Raw genomic sequence first — 21,610 nt, forward strand, 5'->3', positions numbered from 1 at the left:
TTTAGTGAAAGAGTTGGGTGTTTACGTTTGAATCCAGACATGCTGAAAAACAGACAGCTGTACACACAATGAATCTACAGTAATAAGTACTGTAGAGAACACAGAATGAAGCAAACAACGACGTTTTTTAATCCCAACAAAGGATAAAACTGCACAGTAACGTACAGTATAACAATATGCACAGCGATAGACACCTCAACAATGGCCCCACAGGCGTCCAGTCAGTGACAAGTCGGCACATGCTCGCGAGCATGAACATGTTCGGACTAACCGAAATGACGGACTAACCAAGGTCGGATGAGAAGGGTTCTACTTTAGCCCATTGCTTGCGACACTTCCGTATTTCACAAAGTTAAGTATTGTCAGTTATCTTAGTGTAATAAAAATTTCATTAATACGATTTGTTTGAATTGTTGTCTAGCGAACCGAGAAAGCAGGTTTCCTAGGCACCCTATATTAGACGAGTGGGAAGAACACAACAAAATGGGGGAGCTAATCTTCAGTAAAAAGCCTCTCGACAATCAAGAACCAGATGTTTCCAATGGGTGAAAGACACGAGGAATGCGCGGACGTCCTGTCCAGGGCAACGAAAGAACACCCTTTATATCGATGTAGGTCGGACAGCACAGGCAACATGCGACCGTGGTTATATCAGGGCGCAATTAGCGCTCTTAACATGTCAGAAATATGATGCCTGCTGTCCAAACTACTGACTACGGGAACCAGAGGTGATTGTGTTCTGTACTCAGTGGCATCCCGTGCCATCACGCTCGTTTCTGGGCCTATATGGCTATAACGAACGTAATCTGGCGCCGTTCGTTCTCCCCTGAGGCTCAACGCTCGAACACGTCAACGTGATGCTCCTCGCGTAACAGGGACCCGTATGAGAAAGCGAAATGATGCCACTGTAGTGTCCAGTGTTACGATTGTCGGAAACACTATAGGGGCGGCTGTCTCTTCTGTCAAGGCTTGGGAGGCCACAGTATTGGATACCCCGCTGACAGTCTGTTGTCTTACAGACGTCACCGCACTGTCCGTGTGTGCGCTTGTTTTGCTGCAAGGAAGCCCATTTCTTGTTACTGCTTCATAGATCACGAATACATTTCGTAATGATGTGGAACGTCTCCCGCTTGACATAAGTTTTGTTTACACAATACGATCTTTTTTATTTTTTACAGCTAATTACTACTTTATATCTAAAAATTCTATTGAATATGAGTAAAAGGAGTTGTCACTCAGAAAATCTTTTAATTTGTTTTTAAATGCTAGTTGGCTATCTATTACACTTTAGATGCTATTTAGTAAATGACCAAAGATGTTTATAGCACCATAATTCACTCCTTAGCGTATCAAAGTCAGATTGAACACAGAATAGTGAAGATCGTTCTTTCTATGCACTTTGCTATTTTTTTCAAATTGGGATGAGTTATTAATAATCAATGTCATAAGTGAATATATGTATTAAGAAGGTACTTTCAATATCCCGAGTTCCTTAAACAAATCTCTAAAAGGTGATATTGGGTGGGATAAAGCCACTATTCTTAATGATGAATTATCCCAAAATATGATGGCATATGTAAGCAGTGTATGAAAATAGGCACAGCAGGCTAATTTACTGATATGGTCATCGCCAGATTTTGCAATAACGCAAATGGCATATGCAACTGAACCTAGACGTTTCAACAGATCATCAATGTGTTTCTTCCAATTCAATTTCTCATCAATGCACACCCAGAAATTTGTAATATTCTGCCTTAGTAACAGACTTCTTTTCAAAGTATATATTTATCAATGGTGGTATATGACATTTACTGTAAAGAACTGCGTACTCTATGATTTTTCAAAATTTAGTGAGAATCTGTTTACAGAGAATCATTTAATGATTTTCTGAGAGTCATTGTTTATTTACAATTTACTCAGCTAATTCTTGTTTGTTGAGTGTGATTACTATACTTGTATCATCAGCAGAAAGGACTAGCTTTGCGGTACTGTCACAAGGTAGGTGACATTGCCGCACGACCTTGCACTGCCAAGAAACTATACGGGTGTCCATAAATTAACTTTACAAATTTAGGCTTTAATACCTTCAAAACTATACTAGATATTAAGAAATGGTTTTCAACCAGGGATAAGAAAACTCATAAAGTTTTGTTTACTCAGTCATGCACATGAATGTGTGGGGGATAATGCTTAGCCGGATTTACCTCTCTCCACTGGGATCATGGAGGCCATCGAATTGGACCATCTCGTCCATTCCACCTATCCTGAAACTGTTCATGTAAAACTGACTGACATTTAGAGATTAGTGGGTTGCTGCCCCATCGTGCTGGAATATGACATCAGTTTTCAGATGTTCCTATTACGCGACAGCGAACTCTTGTAACATGTAGAGGTAAACACCACCGTTGATTCCTTGCAAATGCCTGTCATTCCTTGTCCACGTTGGCGTCTGAGACAGATGGGTTAGCCGCCATTTTTTCTGGAGAACACTGCCTATTTCAATAAATGACGTATGCCAAGCCCGAATAGTTGGCCGGGACCGTTGTCGCCTTCCATACCGTTAGTTGCACTTGGGTATCGGACGTTGTCTGTATAATGCAGGACTCACACCGAACTTTCTTTCGTGGTTCTGTGGCGTCCATATTTCATCAGGTTTTTAAGTTCAATTTTGCGTCAGAACTGCGTCACCTGAAAGATAAAATAAACTGTATGAGTTATCGTATCACATGCTGAAAATCATTTGTTAATATCTAGTATAGTTTCAAAGTTATTAAAGTCTTAAGTTGTAAAGACAATTTATGGATACCCTGTATGTCTGTACACTCGGCTTTTGGGCTTTAGTGCTCCTTCTTTGGAGGCAAGAACACTAAGGACGAACAACACAAATGCGCCCTGTGGCTGTTGTACTGTCACAAAGAACTCCAGCTCCAGTCATTTACATACCTGCCAATGGTTTGTACTTGCTCCACTTTTTATGTGAAGCGATTTATGTTAGGTGTATGGGTGTATCAGACACTCGCGTTCGTCGTATCAGACGAGCCAGACTGCAGCTGGAAGTGTAAGGCTCAAGGAACTCTTCACAGCTGCGAGTTACAACCATGCTATGTCAAAATGAGCTCTGTTGCAACACCACCCGTGGCAATTTCTATTATATGGGGATTAGATTGGTGTCCGAAGCAAGTTTCTAAGCCCATCATTTTGTCTTCTCATATAGGAGACATCACCAGAGGCTATATAGAAGCAGCTCGTATTTTCAAACTTAAACTGTACCAGCAAACCGAACTGTTCATATGTACCCGCAATTTAGTCGAATCGAAGCTCGGGCTGCGGAAGAAATGTCTCGGCTACACAGGTAAATCGGCACTAGCAGAGCATGCACTGGGTTCAGGGAACCACCATGTTCGTTTCTACAATACTGTAGTTTTATCAGGATCCAATCATTAAATAGTAGGATGTACAGAGAGACCGTAGAAATTTAGAAGCATCACCTTTGCGCAGACACGCAAAAATAAATCGGCTTGCTGAGCTTTTTAAGTTCGAAAAAATTAACTGCGTCTTTATAGCCTCTGGTGATGTTTCCAGCTTTATGAGATGAAACGTTTGGGATCAACATCTGTCTAGGACCATGGAATAACACCCAAATGTTCTGTCTGATAGAAAAACACACCAAAATCTTCTGTCTGATAGAAAAACTGAAGGGTGCAGAAGGAGTGGAAATGAAACGAAACTTCACGTTTTAAGAGGATATGTTACGTAATTTCAATGATACAGAGTGAAAGTTACAATGAGCATAGCAGTATGAAGCCACTTATCAGTACGACATTGCGCGGCCTCTGGCCTGGATGGATGCTCTAATTCGGATGGGTAGGGTGTCTTCAAGCAGAATCACAACTGTTGTAACTGGTCCGTGATGTCCTGGATGCTGCTACTGGGACAGAGTAGACATCTACATCTATACTCCGCAAGCCACCTGACGGTGTGTGGCGGAGGGTACCTTGAGTACCTCTATCGGTTCTCCCTTCCATTCCAGTCTCGTATTGTTCGTGGAAAGAAAGATTGTCGGTAGGCCTCTGTGTGGGCTCTAATCTCTCTGATTTTATCCTCCTGGTCTCTTCGCGAGATATACGTAGGAGGGAGCAACATACTGCTTGACTCCTCTGTGAAGGTATGTTCTCGAAACTTCAACAAAAGCCCTTACCGAGCTACTGAGCGTCTCTCTTGCAGAGTCTTCCACTGGAGTCGATCTATCATTTCCGTAACGCTTTCGCGATTGCTAAATGATCCTGTAACGAAGCGCGCTGCTCTCCGTTAGCTATTCTCTATCTCTTCTATCAACCCTATTTGGTACGGATCCCACACCGGTGAGCAGTATTCAAGCAGTGGGCCAACAAGTGTACTGTATCCTACTTCCTTTGTTTTCGGACTGCATTTCCTTAGGATTCTTCCAATGAATCTCAGTCTGGCATCTGCTTTACCGACGATTAATTTTATATGGCCATTCCATTTTAGATCACTCCTAATGCCTACTACCGGATAATTTATGGAATTAGCCTCTTCCAGTTGCTGACCTGGTATCTTTCTATGCATTCGCAGCACATTACACTTGTCTACTTTAAGATTCAATTTCTATTCCCTGCACCATGCGTCAATTCGTTGCAGATCCGCCTGCATTTCAGTACAATTTTCCATTGTTACAACCTCTCGATATACTACAGCATCATCCGCAAAAAGCCTCAGTGAACTTCCAATGTTATCCACAAGGTCATATATACACTCCTGGAAACTGAAATAAGAACACCGTGAATTCATTGTCCCAGGAAGGGGAAACTTTATTGACACATTCCTGGGGTCAGATACATCACATGATCACACTGACAGAAACCACAGGCACATAGACACAGGCAACAGAGCATGCACAATGTCGGCACTAGTACAGTGAATATCCACCTTTCGCAGCAATGCAGGCTGCTATTCTCCCATGGAGACGATCGTAGAGATGCTGGATGAAGTCCTGTGAAACGGCTTCATGTAATTTTTGTTTGTCGGCAAGACTATGTTTATGTTTGCTGGTTGCACACATGTTCTGTCGGGGACAGATCTAGGGATCAACACCACGCAGACAGGTGATAGGGATACGTGTCATGCGAGGACGAGCATTGTCCTGTTGAAAAATGGAATAAGATACTACCGCACGAAAGTTAACACATGCGAACAGAGTCTGTCCTTGACATACCGTTTTGATGTCAGACTTCCCTTAAACGCTAGCATCGTGATCTGAAGCCATACCAGATAACTCCCCACACTATGACACCATACCACTATGCCTCTCCAAAACACCGGAAGAACGAGACCTAACTAAATGTCGCTGCCGCACACGTTGACAATGGTCGTGTGGGGTAGAGCAGAATCGCGATTCATTGCCGAACCCAGTGCGACATAATTCATCAGCAGTCTATGCTTCCCTGACATGGAACAATTCGAACCGCAGCAGTCTGTACGACAATCATATTCGTATTTGTTAATACTGTGAAGGTCCAGCAACACAATGTATTGGTACCGGACCAGGACTCGAATCTGGTATTTTTACTTTACGTAAGTAGTCGCCCTAATCGCTTTCGCTATCCGAACACGCTCCCCGGACAGACCCAAACATCTATAAGTCACGGTTTCTTGTACAGGGGGAGACTTATGACTATAAAGTCGTGGACTTTTTTTGAAGTATGAAGTACCATACTGCAATGCCCGCGTTGTTCCGATGTAGTCTGCAATGTCCTTCAGACATGCCGTAAAGTACCATACTGATGTTTCCCTTGTTGTTTTGATGTACTCTGCGATGACGTCCAGATATGCATGCATGTCAGGCATTGTAGTATGGTATTTCACGCCTAAAAACAAGACAGCGACCTTAATTATATGTAACTCACTGTACAAAAATCACAGTACCTGAGTGAGTACAGGATGTAGACAGATCGGTGACATCTGTCCGAGAAGCGTACATAGAATCTTTGAAGGCTACCGTTGACATAAAGCGGGAAATGCGGGTTCGAGCCCTAGGTCTCGAACAAACTTTTCATTTTGACCAACACAGTGTGCAGCTGGAGTTTTATCATATTCATTGTTTGAAGGACATTCTAAATACATCGAAACAACGCAGACACTGCAATTTGATGTTCTTGGGTTGGGATGGGATGTTAATTCACTAGTCTGGCTGTTGCTAGTAGCGAACCAATATTACGGAGTGAAACACATAGCAGACACACGTATTTTACGATGTTGCCATTTCTCCACTGGATTAGCGACAGGCAGAATATGTTTCCTCAGGGGATGTGCTACTTGATTGAGCTCGCCGGCGCCGGAGAAACTCGCTCTTCGAATACGCGGCACTGCCAGCTGCCACTGCAATGACTGGATGCGGAAATACCTTGTATAGCGTAATGAGTTTTATTCACATTTCTGTATGCGTGATTTGGATGTATAGCATAGTTACGAATAATATTCAGATACACTGACGGCAATTCGAACATCAAAATAAAGAATGGGAAAAATTATTTCAGGCGCTATCTTCTTCTCTACGCCTCACTGATATTTTTGCTCTTCTGCCTCAAGCAAACAGCATCGTCTAAAATGCATTCACTGGAAGCGATTCGCTTTTTTTGCATCACCACATGGTACTAACATTGTGAGAAAGTAATATTCATGTCAGTATTATATACCTGAAAATACTTTTCCTTATGAATGCTTCCATGGGCACCACCTCCAGTACACAATAAGACAAATAAAAAGAAAATGTAGGACTACCTGTGGATGTTAGTCTCTTATAATCAAATCTCACATGCTGCAAATAACATATAGTTTCAAATCACAAAAGATCGCCGTGAAAGGTAACTTTTTGCAAGGACTGAAAAATAGGACTCAAAAGCCGCGAATGTAACTAAACAAGTGAATCATTACAGTTCAGTTCAACCCCAGGTTTCGATTAAATGAAATTAGAGGCAACTGCAGTGAGCATGTGAGACAAGGAACAAAAAGTGCCGACAGTAATGTGTCAAATATGTCATTCTTAAGCAAAAGTGTCACTTCAAATGGTTCAAATGGCTCTGAGCCTTATGAGACTTAACTTCTGAGGCCATCAGTCCCCTAGAACTAAGAACTACTTAAACCTAACTAACCTAAGGACATCACACACATCCATGCCCAAGGCAGGATTCGAACCTGCGATCATAGCGGTCGCACGGTTCTAGACTGTAGCGCCTAGAACCGCTCGGCCACCCCGGCCAGCCCCAAATTCCAGGGATTACCTCTCACCACCGACAATACAGTGGCCGACGGCCCTCACTTAACAATCGAGAGTTGTGTACAGCTGCCATTCTAACTGCGTTAAATAACCACAGAAATACACTCCTGGAAATTGAAATAAGAACACCGTGAATTCATTGTCCCAGGAAGGGGAAACTTTATTGGCACATTCCTGGGGTCAGATACATCACATGATCACACTGACAGAACCACAGGCACATAGACACAGGCAACAGAGCATGCACAATGTTGGCACTAGTACAGTGTATATCCACCTTTCGCAGCAATGCAGGCTGCTATTCTCCCATGGAGACGATCGTAGAGATGCTGGATGTAGTCCTGTGGAACGGCTTGCCATGCCATTTCCACCTGGCGCCTCAGTTGGACCAGCGTTCGTGCTGGACGTGCAGACCGCGTGAGACGACGCTTCATCCAGTCCCAAACATGCTCAATGGGGGCAGATCCGGAGATCTTGCTGGCCAGGGTAGTTGACTTACACTTCTAGAGCAGGTTGGGTGGCACGGGATACATGCGGACGTGCATTGTCCTGTTGGAACAGCAAGTTCCCTTGCCGGTCTAGGAATGGTAGAACGATGGGTTCGATGACGGTTTGGATGTACCGTGCACTATTCAGTGTCCCCTCGACGATCACCAGAGGTGTACGGCAGTGTAGGAGATCGCTCCCCACACCATGATGCCGGGTGTTGGCCCTGTGTGCCTCGGTCGTATGCACTCCTGATTGTGGCGCTCACCTGCACGGCGCCAAACACTCATACGACCATCATTGGCACCAAGGCAGAAGCGACTCTCATCGCTCAAGACGACACGTCTCCATTCGTCCCTCCATTCACGCGTGTCGCGACACCACTGGAGGCGGGCTGCACGATGTTGGGGCGTGAGCGGAAGACGTCCTAACGGTGTGCGGGACTGTAGCCCAGCTTCATGGAGACGGTTGCGAATGGTCCTCGCCGATACCCCAGGAGCAACAGTGTCCCTAATTTGCTGGGAAGTGGCGGTGCGGTCCCCTACGGCACTGCGTAGGATCCTACGGTCTTGGCGTGCATCCGTGCGTCGCTGCGGTCCGGTCCCAGGTCGACGGGCACGTGCACCTTCCGCCGACCACTGGCGACAACATCGATGTACTGTGGAGACCTCACGCCCCACGTGTTAAGCAAATCGGCGGTACGTCCAAGTCCACCCGGCCTCCCGCATGCCCACTATACGCCCTAGCTCAAAGTCCGTCAACTGCACATACGGTTCACGTCCACGCTGTCGCGGCATGATACCAGTGTTAAAGACTGCGATGGAGCTCCGTATGCCACGGAAAACTGGCTGACACTGACGGCGGCGGTGCACAAATGTTGCGCAGGTAGTGCCATTCGACGACCAACACCGCGGTTCCTGGTGTGTCCGCTGTGCCGTGCGTGTGAACATTGCTTGTACAGCCCTCTCGCAGTGTCCGGAGCAAGTATGGTGGGTCTGACACACCGGTGTCAATGTGTTCTTTTTTCCATTTCCAGGAGTGGATACAGACGTCACCTGCGCTTTTTTCCAGTAGCTCGGGACTTTACGTTGGGCAAGAGATTCGCGATAAATGCAAGCTAAGTAAGGAACCAATGCAGTAGAGTGCTCTCTGTAAAAGCGAATAGGAATCCCATCATGACCTGATGATTTATTTACTTTCAACCCATTCAGCTGTTTCACAACCCCAGGGATGTCTGTCACTATGTCCTCCATACGGGAATCTGTATGAGACTCAAACGGCGGTATGTTTGTACGATCCTCCTGTGTGAAAGATTTCTCAAATGCTAAATTTAAAATTTCGGCTTTCGTTTTGCTGTCTTCCGTTGTCAGGCCAAACTGGTCAGTGAGTGACTGGATGGAAGCCATCGACCCTCTTACCGATTTTACGTAAGACCAGAATTTTCTTGGGTTTTCAGCGAGATCTTTGGCTAAGGTATGACGGTGGTAGTGGTTGAATGCTTCGCGCATCGCTCTTTTTACAGCAGCACGAATCTCTACAAACTATTGCCTGTCCTCATTCTCCCGATCTTTCTTGTACCGCGAGTGCAACTGCTTTTTCTTCCAGAGCATTCTCCGAATTGCGCTGCTAAACCACAGTGGGTCTTTTCCGTACGTAACCCAATTTTTCGGCACATTTACAATGTGTTTAAAATTTGCTCATAATTCTTCCACGTCCATCGTACCGGAAGGAAATGAAATCGATTCATTTATAAGTGGGATGCTAACAACTGCTTATCTGCTCTTTCTAGTAAGAATACTCTCCTAGCCTTCTTGACCGACTCTTTAACTTTCGTAACCATAGTCCTAATGACAACATCATGATCACTGATCCCTGTCTCAACACTGACACCGTCGATGAGGTCTGGTCTGTTCGTGGCTACTAAATCTAAAATACTTCCATTACGCGTTGGCTGTCGATTTAGATGCTTGTCTGTACCACCTGTAATGAATCCATATACACTCCAGTCTAGACTAGGTAGGTTGAAGTCGCCTCCGACTAATATAGCATGGTCCGGGTACTTCCGCGATACAGAATCTAGACTCTCTTTGAATGATTCTAGAACTGTCACGGTGGAACCTGGTGGCCGGTAATAACACCCCAAATTAAATTTATTTCCCCTAGCCCTGTTAAAAGTGTCCAGATAACTTCACAATCACCCTCCAATTCGACCTCAGTAGACACAATATCTTTGTCAACTTCAACGAAGTGGACGTGAACCGTATGTGCAGTTGACGGACTTTGAGCGAGGGCGTATAGTGGGCATGCGGGAGGCCGGGTGGACGTACCGCCGAATTGCTCAACACGTGGGGCGTGAGGTCTCCACAGTACATCGATGTTGTCGCCAGTGGTCGGCGGAAGGTGCACGTGCCCGTCGACCTGGGACCGGACAGCAGCGACGCAAGGATGCACGCCAAGACCGTAGGATCCTACGCAGTGCCGTAGGGGAGCGCACCGCCACTTCCCAGCAAATTAGGGACACTTGCTCCTGGGGTATTGGCGAGGACCATTCGCAACCGTCTCCATGAAGCTGGGCTACGGTCCCGCACACCGTTAGGCCGTCTTCCGCTCACGCCCCAACATCGTGCAGCCCGCCTTCAGTGGTGTCGCGACAGGCGTGAATGGAGGGACGAATGGAGACGTGTCGTCTTCAGCGATGAGAGTCGCTTCTGCCTTGGTGCCAATGATGGTCGTATGCGTGTTTGGCGCCATGCGGGTGAGCGCCACAATCAGGACTGCATACGACCGAGGCACACAGGGCCAACACCCGGCATCATGGTGTGGGGAGCGATCTCCTACACTGGCCGTACACCTCTGGTGATCGTCGAGGGGACACTGAATAGTGCACGGTACATCCAAACCGTCATCGAACCCATCGTTCTACCATTCCTAGACCGGCAAGGGAACTTGCTGTTCCAACAGGACAATGCACGTCCGCATGTATCCCGTGCCACCCAACCTGCTCTAGAAGGTGTAAGTCAACTACCCTGGCCAGCAAGATCTCCGGATCTGTCCGTCTTTGAGCATGTTTGGGACTGGATGAAGCGTTGTCTCACGCGGTCTGCACGTCCAGCACGAACGCTGGTCCAACTGAGGCGCCAGGTGGAAATGGCATGGCAAGCCGTTCCACAGGACTACATCCAGCATCTCTACGATCGTCTCCATGGGAGAATAGCAGCCTGCATTGCTGCGAAAGGTGGATATACACTGTACTAGTGCCGACATTGTGCATGCTCTGTTGCCTGTGTCTATGTGCCTGTGGTTCTGTCAGTGTGATCATGTGATGTATCTGACCTCAGGAATGTGTCAATAAAGTTTCCCCTTCCTGGGACAATGAATTCACGGTGTTCTTATTTCAATTTCCAGGAGTGTATAAGAAGGGTAGAAGGACGGATCCTCAAAATTACTGTCCAATATCCTTAACATCGGTTTGTTGCAGGATTCTCGAACATATTGTCAGTTCGAATATAATGAATTTCCTTGAGGCAGAGAAGTTGCTGTCCATGCATCAGCACGGCTTTAGAAATCATCGCTCCTGCGAAACGCAAAGCCCTTTTTTCACATGATATCTTTCGGACCATGGATGAAGGGTATCAGACGGATGCCATATTCCTTGACTTCCGTAAACCGTTTGACTCGGTGCACCACCGCGGACTCCTAACTAAGGTACGAGCATATTGGATTGGTTCCCAAGTATGTCAGTGGCTCGAAGACTTCTTAAGTAATAGAACGCAGTACGTTTTCCTTGATCGTGAGTGTTCATCGGAGGTGAGGGTATCATCTGGAGTGCCCTAGGGAAGTGTGGTATGTTCACTACTGTTTTCTATCTACATAAATGATCTTTTGGATAGGGTGGATAGCAGTGTGCAGCTGTTTGCTGATGATTCTGTGGTGTACGGGAAGGTGAGTGACTGTAGGAGGAGCAATCAGTGCCGCACGTCTGTACACAGCGGGCAGATTCCGACACACACGAATCTCAAAGACAGTCACAAGTGCTTCGAGAACGGAAAGAACTACTGAGTTTTACAACTCACGTTTCAGGAATTTCTAGAATCCCATTTGGGACATACGGAAGAGACCCTTCTCAGGCCCATGACATTCTCCATCATTCCGCAAAATACTTATCGCAAGTGTAACCGTATTTCTGGTCGGCGCTTTCGGCTAAGGCTGCTACACCATCTGCCTTTCTGTCACAGCAAGGTGCCCGAGCGTCGTGGGATGATCGCAGGTTCGTTTCCGTACTGGTTCCTCTGCACGTGCAACACGCTTTTTTACAGACTCTGGACTCAGAGTGTAAAGCGCCAAACACCATTGGAAAATTAAAAAACTTAATTTCGCCTTTTGTAACTGGTATCTATCTTAAAACAAGGTCGCTTTTTGTGCATGAATGCAAGTCAGAAGCTAATGATTTCACCATGAAATTCTACCCAAAATTCCATGCATATTATTAAAATGTACCCTACTGGCCAGTAAAATTGCTACACCAAGAAGAAATGCAGATGATAAACGGGTATTCATTCGACAATTATATTATACTAGAACTGACATGTGATTACATTTTCACGCAATTTGGGTGCATCGATCCTGAGAAATCAGTACCCAGAACAACCATTTCTGGCCGTAATAACGGCCTTGATAGGCCTGGGCATTGAGTCAAACAGAGCTTGGATGGTGTGTACAGGTGCAGCTGCCCATGCAGCTTCAACACGATACCACAGTTCATCAAGAGCGTATTGGCGTATTGTGACGAGCCAGTTGCTCGGTCATCATTGAACAGACGTTTTCAATTCGTGAGAGATCTGGAGAATGTGCTGGCGAGGGCAGCAGTCGAACATTTTATGTATCCAGAAAGGTCCCTACAGGACCTGAAACATGCGGTCGTGCATTATTCTGCTGAAATGTAGGATTTCGCAGGGATCGAAGAAGGGTAGAGCCACGGGTAGTAATACATCTGAAATGTAACGTCCACTATTCAAAGTGCCCTTCAATGCGAGCAAGAGGTGACCGAGACGTGTAACCAATGGCACCCCATACAATCATGCCGAGTGAAACGGTAGTATGGTGATGGCGAATACACGTTTCCAATGTGCGTTCACCGCGATGTCACCAAACAAGGATGCGACCATGATGATGCTGTAAGCAGAACCTGGATTCATCCGAAAAAATGACGTTTTGCATATTCGTGCACCCATGTTCGTCGTTGAGTACACCATCGCAGGCGCTCCTGTCTGTGATAAATGGCGTGTGATGAGGGCCTCCCGTCGGGTAGACCGCCCGCCTGATGCAAGTCTTTCGATTTGACGCCACTTCGGTGACTTGCGCGTCGATGGGGATGAAAGGACGATGATTACAACACAACACCCAGTCCCTGAGCGGAGAAAAATCTCCGACCCAGCCTGGAATCGAAACCGGGCCTTTTTTTTTACTTTTTATTTTTTTAGACGCCACCCCTTTTTTATTTTATTTTAATTTTTTATGGAACTAAAAAAACTCCTAAGTGCCACCGCCACTTTTCATCCTGTAACAAAAAATCTGATCCACTTCAGGCGTTGGCTCCTGAGTATACCCACCCCAGAGAGCTGCCTATATATCAGGGGAAATATGGGAAATCAAGGTTAGGGCTATCCTTTGCCACCTTTTTTTGTTACATGATTACATTTAGGGAACGTGTACAAATGAGAATTCTAGTAACTAAGTGTTACAAGTAAGTGTTATAACAACAAAGGTGGCATAAATGAGTAATCCAGAAAAAAAAACATAAATCACTAATGTAATTCCAACTAAAAGGTTCTTCAATAATGTTACTGGTTCCACTTGGAGTCTCGTCATCGTTATCTGATATCTCCAATTGCGCCTTTGAAGGGCATCTGCAACGGAGGCATTCAGCTTCCCTTGTGCCTCAAGGAAAACAGCTTCCTTGCAGCAGCTTGTCTCTTCCTTCGCTCATGGCTGACAAGGCAGAACGTTCAGCCCTTTGTGTGATTCGGCACAGAACATTAACCGCAGCTCGGCACACCCCAGCTGAGTGGGGGGTTAACGAAAACGCTGCGTAAGTAATTTGCGAAGAGCGTACGGTATTTCGGTGTGCGTTCGAGGGCATTGTGAGCATTTTGCAGGAACCACCAGTAATCAAGCTGCTCTTTCTCTCCGTCGCGAAAGATGTAGGCGACGGTAAGTCCTTTGATCCATGTAATCGCATGATATTTTGCAGCCGGAAAGTAAGTTCCATCGGGACAGAGTAGGGTCTGAGGGTCAATCATATCAGGTGTGACCCGGAGGTAACAAGCCAATATCTTCTGTGTTAGTCACCAGACTCCGGACGACGATGCGCAAGTAAAACGATGTTCATCAGTATCCAAAAGGTGACAATCTGGGCAATAAGGGGAGTCTGACAGTCCAATAGTGTGAGGTCGCTGTAGTGTGGCATATTTTTTGTTGGCGATTTGATACCACTTCGAACGCACCGTGGAGGACAGAAAGTTGTGGTGTATCGTTTTCCACACTCTTGGCCAGTGAACCGTAGGGTACTTGTTTTCCACCACGTTATGGGGAACAGCACGCAGAAGGTTGGTATAAAAATCTTTCGCCTTTGGTGGACGCGTGGCGGAGAGGTTCGAGCTGACAGCTGTAATCAAGAATGAAGGTCGAAACATGGGAGAGCTGTGGTGCGACGTGCGCAACCGACACCGGCGGGACGTTAGAGACTGGCATCAGAACCTGTAGTAAACGACCCGTGAGAGAGGTGTATTGACTTTTCCATCGTTTCCTCATGTTGCTCATGTAAAGGCTTGCTGCTCTCGCCCTGACGTTGACCAATCCCAGCCCTCCTTTGTGCACTGGGAGGGTAAGAGTGTCGTATCGTACTTTAAAGATATGACCTGCGGAAACGTAGTAACTTAAGGCCGCTTGAAGCCGGCGACCTATCTGCAGCGGTAGTGGGAGGACTTGTGCCACGTGGTTGAGTTTTGATGCCACGTAGAGGTTCAGGTATTCAACACGTTGTAGCTGGTTCAAGTCCCGGAGCAGGTTCTGTCGCACCATTGCGCGTATGATCTGTAATAACCGTCGGTAGTTTGCTGCAGCTGTTTTACGTACATCTCTCTTGAACGTGATTCCCAAATATCGCAGATCAGAAACTGGTGGGAGGGGAGCGAGGGCTTCCGGTCCGAGACCACGCCCAATATCCAACGCCGCCGACTTGTTAATGTTCAGAAGACTGCATGCGGCCTGTCCGTATCGCTCAATCCAGGTTAGTACGCTTTGAACTTCGTCATTGGAACGAACCAGCAGTATCAGGTCGTCAGCGTATGTCCTATAGCGAAAGGTGACGCCCGGCAGCGTGATGCCAGATAGACGGTGCTTAAGGCCCCCTAGGAGTGGCTCGAGTGCGATGGCATAAAGGTAGGTAGAAAGGGAACAACCCTGTCGTAAAGACCTCTTAATGGGTACTGGACCTACCGTCCTTCCATTGACCTGGACGTGTGAGCTGGCTGCGGTCCAAAGACGCCGTAGGGTGTCGATGAGGCCCGGTGGAAATCCCATACAGTCCATCACTCGTAGGAGGAAGTTGTGGTGCACTCTATCAAAGGCGCGGTTGAAATCTACGGAGACGATCGCCGCTCTCAGACGGCACGCAGAAGCGATTGCTATTAAGTCCCTGCAGTCACCGGTGGCCATGTGTATGTTGGCTTCTCCCCCCTGCGAAGTCTGTTCTGGAGCGAGGATCATCGGCAAAGTCGTCTTAATACGGCTCGCCATAATCCTGGTGAAAATCTTGTAATCGGCGTTCAGCATTGTAAGCGGCCGATAGTCGTTAATCGATAGCCTTCCACCTGGCTTGTGTACCGGTATGAGAAGACCTTCTACAAACGCTGGCGGCACAACACAGTCTGGAGACATAAGTTCGCGGAACATTATAACCCAGCGAGGCATCATGATGTCACGGAAAGTCCGGTAGAATTCGATGGGCAATCCATCAGGCCCAGGAGACTTATTGGCCGCACCTTTGCCCACGGCGTCTTCGACTTCTTCGAGTGAGATTTCCTCTGTTAGTGCATTCACGGTAGCCTCGTCGATAGTACGTGTTACCTGCTGTAACACTTCAGTAGTGGCCTCGTCATCGACGATTCTTTCCTTGTAAAGATGACGAAAATGATCCTCCACCGCCTTTACTATGGTTGCTTGGGTCGTACATAGGCGACCGTCGTGTCTTCTGAGTTGTGTGATTAAATGTTGGCGTTGTCGGCGCTTATCCGCCACAACGTGGTGCATAGTGGGTTCCTCCGCAAACGTTCGGTCGTGCCGTCGCGAGCGGACGACTGCACCTTCTAGTCGGCGCTTCGTCAATGATAGTATGTGAGCCTTGATTCTGCTTTGATCATGTTGTCTCTCCGGGGAAGGGGGTAAGGCGTCGAGGTCCCTGAGTGCCGCGTAGTAAAAATCGAGGGTCTGTCGATGCCACGCAGTCACGTCCTTGCCATATTGCATAAGTGTCCTACGGATTGCTGGTTTGGCACAGAGGAGCCACCACTCCAGGGTCGAGGTGTATCGAGGGTGGCGGCGTTCACAGTCAGTCCACGTTGCTGCAACTTGCCGACGGCAATCCAGGTCCTGGAGATGAGTTATGTTGAGCTTCCAAAAGCCATTGCTGCGCCAGACTTGTTGGGGGCGTAGGTGTATAGTGCAGATATAGGCACTGTGATCAGAATAGACTTGAGGCCATAGTTCGGCGTCCACTACACCTTGTGTGAGATCTTGTGACACATATATGCGGTCGAGTCGGCTGGCCGAATGACTGGTAAGATGAGAGTGGCCAGAGCGGTTACCGTGGACTTTTTCCCACGTGTCGCACAAGTGAAGTTCTTGGATCATCGCACCCAGTTCCGGACAAGGCATGTAATGTGGGATTTGGTCCTTGGGGTGAAGTACGCAATTAAAATCGCCGACGAAGACGCTGTGGTCGTATCGTCCTAGGAAAGGGGGAGCGACATCTGTGAAGTAGAATCTGGCGCGGTCGTGACGTCTTGTGGTACCCGACGGCGCGTAAACATTAATGAAACGGGTGTTGAGTGCCGTAAATGCTATTCCTCGCGCGGAGGAAAGAAACGTGATGTCGGTAACTTCAATACCTTCACCCACTAATATTGCCACTCCGGTATCTGCAGGGCTACCGGGCGTCACATGTGTGGTGTACCCGTAAAAGTGCGGGAGTGCAGTCGTTTTCACTTCTTGTAGGAAAGCAAAGTCAACCCCCATGGCTCGTACGGTTTCTTTCAAAAGTTGGATCTTGACAGGAGAACTGATCATGTTGATATTCATTGTCGCCAGGCGGTAAGCCGGGCAACGTGTTGTTTGGGCGGGGTTATCCATTGTGAAGGTGGAGAGAAGCGAACTTCGGAAGTGATGTCACCCCCCGCCGAACGCGGTCCTCCTTGTGCTGCTTACGCTGCGTGATCCGGCGGCGCCTCAGCTGGCCGCGGCTCGGGATCTTGTGTCTCGACGTCCTCGGCCCAAGAAGCGGGCTCGGATGTCTGTTCATGGTCCATTGCCTCGGAATGTTTGATAGTAAGGGACCGGGCGACTTCGATGCCTGCACTGGTACCTTCCCGCTGCTCACTGTTTCTGTCAATGGGCTGATGGTCGAAAGCTGCATGTTTTTCTGTCTGTTCTGCAAGGTTGGAGTCAGTGGAAACAGCTTCAGCTTCGCGGCTGGCTTCTTGAGTGGTCAGTCGTTCTTCCCCGGCCGAATGCGAATCGCTGTGTTCCGACACGGTCCGACGCCGCCGCTTTCGGCGTTTGGTGATCGCTGTTTCCGTACGTGGCCTTCATTGTCAGAAGACGGCACTGACTCATGCTCCGCCGGAACAAACGCTTCGGTCGGTACAATAAGGGAATCAATTGCCATCTTACTGGCGTCAATGTCTGTCGCGTTCGGTAGCTCCAGAGTCGTAGTACTATTTTCCACCACTGGCCAGGTCGGCGGATCATCCAGGTCTTTGTCCGTGGAAAGTGATTCTTGTACCGCTGAAGCGGTCGGCCGTGTCTGTTGTGTGGAGAACGTCGTGAGCGCCGCCGCGTAAGTAACGGGTAGAATAGTCTTCGCCGCTGGTGGTGCAACGTCCTTCGGTGGGAGTTGTGTGATCCGACGCTGGAGGCACTCGGAACGAAGGTGACCTTCCTTACCGCATCCGGAGCACGTCTTCGGTTGGCCGTCATAAATAACTATGGCCCGGCATCCACCTATCTGTAGATAGGATGGCACGTGTCGTTGGAGATCTATGCGCACTTGGCGTACTCCATTGAGTACTGGATACGTCTTAAACTGGGTCCATTTTTCAGCCACATGTTCGTGTACCGTGCCGTAGGGGCGGAGCGCCGCTACAACTTCTGCCGCCGGAAGTTCAAATGGAAGTTCGAAGATGCGTATAGCCCGCAGTCCCATTGCGGCATGGCCGACCTCGACGTTGCCAACATTGCCATCTGCGTGGCAGAAGCGGAGTTCTTGTTTCATCTGTCGAAGCACCTTGTCGCAAGTAGTTTTGTTTATGAGCTTTACATAGACCGTGCTACTGACGATCGAAAAGTGAATGCCGACAATCTTCTGTATTGGTTTGCCATGGTCTTGGAGCGCTACGGCGTCACGTTAGTGTCGGCCGAAGAAAGTAAACAAGGTGCGCGGGCCCTCTCTGCCAGCGGAGAGCACACACCGCACGTCCGCTTCGCTCGGCTGCGAGAGCCGCACTGCTCTTTTTTCTTCTTCTTCTTTTTTTTTTAATCTTACGAATCCCCCAAGCTAGGGCTGAGTCTCAACAGATCGCAGCGTGGCAACTGCTCTACCGAGTACAACACCCCGCCCGGTACCTAAGTCGTCTACAGACGATTCCGAGTCCCGACATCGAAATATAGACACCCATGGTCGACCGGTAGGGGCAGGGCGGTGCCGGGAACAGATCCCAGACAGCACCGCCCGAGTGCCCCGTCCGGCAAACAAGTTGGACCCGTACGGCGCGGCGCCACGTAGGTCGACCGCGCCTAGTAAAGTCACGTATTTTCGAGCCTTTCGACCCTCGGGACTCCTTAGCGATATCGTTGCCACAATGGCTAGACGGGATTCGGCCTTAGAGGCGTTCAGGCTTAATCCCACGGATGGTAGCTTCGCACCACCGGCCGCTCGGCCGAGTGCGTGAACCAAATGTCCGAACCTGCGGTTCCTCTCGTACTGAGCAGGATTACTATCGCAACGATACAGTCATCAGTAGGGTAAAACTAACTGTCTCACGACGGTCTAATCCCAGCTGGCCCTTAGGATTGACAGTCTGTCGCGCTGACCACTCAGCTACCGGGGGCGGTCCTGTCTGTGATGCAGCGTCAAGGGTAACCGCAGCCATGGTCTCGGAGCTGATACTCCATGCTGCTGCAAACGTCATCGAACTGTTCGTGCAGATGGTTGTTATCTTGCAAACGTCCCCATCTGTTGACTTAGAGATCGAGACGTGGCTGCACGATCCGTTACAGCCATGCGGATATGATGCCTGTCATCTCGACTGCTAGTGATACGAGGCCGTTGGGATCCCGCACGGCTTTCCGTATTACTCTCCTGAACCCACCGATTCCATATTCTACCAACAGTCATTGGATCTCGACCACTGCGAGAAGCAATGTCGCGATTCGATAAACCGCAATCGCGATAGGCTACAATCCGACCTTTACCAAAGTCGGAAACGTGATGGTACGCGACGGCCGGAGTGGCCGTGCGGTACTAGGCGCTACTGTCTGGAACCGCGCGACTGCTACGGTCCCAGGTTCGAATCCTGCCTCGGGCATGAATGTGTGTGATGTACTTAGGTTTGTTAGGTTTAATTAGTCCTAAGTTGTAGGCGGCTGATGACCTCAGAAGTTAAGTCGCATAGTGCTCAGAGCCATTTGGTGGTACGCATTTCTCCTGCTTACACGAGGCATCACAACAACGTTTCACCTGGCAACGCCGGTCAACTGCTGTTTGTGTACGAGAAATCGGCTGGAAACTTCCCTCATGTCAGCACTTTGTAGGTGTCGCCACCGGCACCAACGTTGTGCGAATGCTCTGAAAAGCAAATCATTTGCATATCACAGCATCTTCTTCCTGTTGGTTAAATTTCGAGTCTGTAGCACGTCGTCTTCGTGGTGTGGCAATAGTGTAGTAATGAAGTGCCTCAAACAGAATGAACTCCGACATGCCAACTAGCGTGATTTCAGACAACATCGGTTATACGAAACCCAGCTTTCGTTTGTCAGGCGACGTACTGAGAGCCAAGAATTAAGGCAGTGAGGTAGAGGTAGGATTTCATGACTTTTGAAACGCATTTGATGCGGTATCATCCAATACTTATCAACGAAAGTAATATCACATGGAGTATCAATAGAAATTCGTAGCTAGATTGAGGATTTCTTGGTAGAAGCATGCAGCATGTTTTCTTGGTTGGAGAGTTATCGACGAATGCAGAATTAAACTTGATTGTGCTCCAGGGAAGTGCGTTGGGATCCTTGCTGATCATGTTGTATATTAATGACCGGGAGGGCAATGTTAATAGTGGCTTCTGACTTTTCACAGATGATGCAGTTAACTATAATGAAGAACTAACGTGCAAAGCTGAACAAATATTTACGCAGATCTTGACAAAGTTTCGAAGTATGTTATAATTACAATAATGATCTACCAATAGTCTGTCATGGTCACTCGTAAATCAATATGTATATAGGAGTGTAATGTGTAACTGCGTATAAAATTGTTAAGGCATTCGTGGCTACTTGTTGAGAAACTGCCTGTTGGGCTCTGTGTCGGATTCTACGGGCGATGTTTGTTTGATGATTTTTCTGACGTTTCGCCAGCACAAGTGGCTGGCATTGTCACCGCTTCATCCCCACCCTCCATAGCTGGTTGTGGACTGGCGTCGAGAACGGGGTCTCAAATTACATGTAGCTGGCGCGTCAATGTCCAGGGGCTTTTCCGTTGTCATTTGCGGTGCGGTTCCCCTTTTGCTACCTGCAACGGTCGTTTGCCGCAGCACCGGAACCCACTATCCGTTCACCTTGAGGCTTTATTCTTACTTGTTGAAGCTGTTCTCATGTTTATGAGTTTCTATAGCTTCTCTGACCAAGCGAGTGTTATAGCTCTTCCCTAAAGAAAAAACTTCCGTGCCGGCGAATTTTACAATGTGGTCGGCTTCACATACTACGTGCTCTACTACGGCCGATTTCTCCGTCTTTCCCAACCTGCAATGTCTCTTATGTTCTGCGATACTGGTGCTGATAGATCATTGATGATTCCGCATATGCATGGTATGTGGAATATTCCCGACATTGCAAATGGTTCTCTTTTATCATCTGCCGATCTAGGACACTCTTTGATCTCCTTTGTCGGTTTATAAATACTTTTTACACCGCGTTTGCGCAATATGCAGCTGATTCTCTCCGTAACTCTGGGACTGTATGGAAAAATGGCCGTATCCGACATTTCTTTTTCCGTTGTGTCTCTTCACCGAGTGTATGACTCTGTTAGACTTCTTATATAATTGGCGGAGTACCCATTGCTCCTCCGAACGCTTTCCAGGTGTTGCATCTCGCGTCAGGCTCTGCGGCTTACATATTCGTCCTGTTCGCGTTACGAGCGTATTAATCATGTTTCTTTTCTGGCTTGGGTCGTGAGTTGACAGTTTGTGCAGGTATCGCTCCGTGTGTGTCAGGTTTCGATACACGCTGTGTCCCAGGTTTTCACCAATCCTTGTGACTAGCACATCTAGAAAGCTTAGCTGT

The sequence above is a fragment of the Schistocerca gregaria genome, chromosome 8, assembly GCF_023897955.1.
Source record: "Schistocerca gregaria isolate iqSchGreg1 chromosome 8, iqSchGreg1.2, whole genome shotgun sequence".
Classification (NCBI taxonomy): Eukaryota; Metazoa; Arthropoda; class Insecta; order Orthoptera; family Acrididae; genus Schistocerca; species Schistocerca gregaria.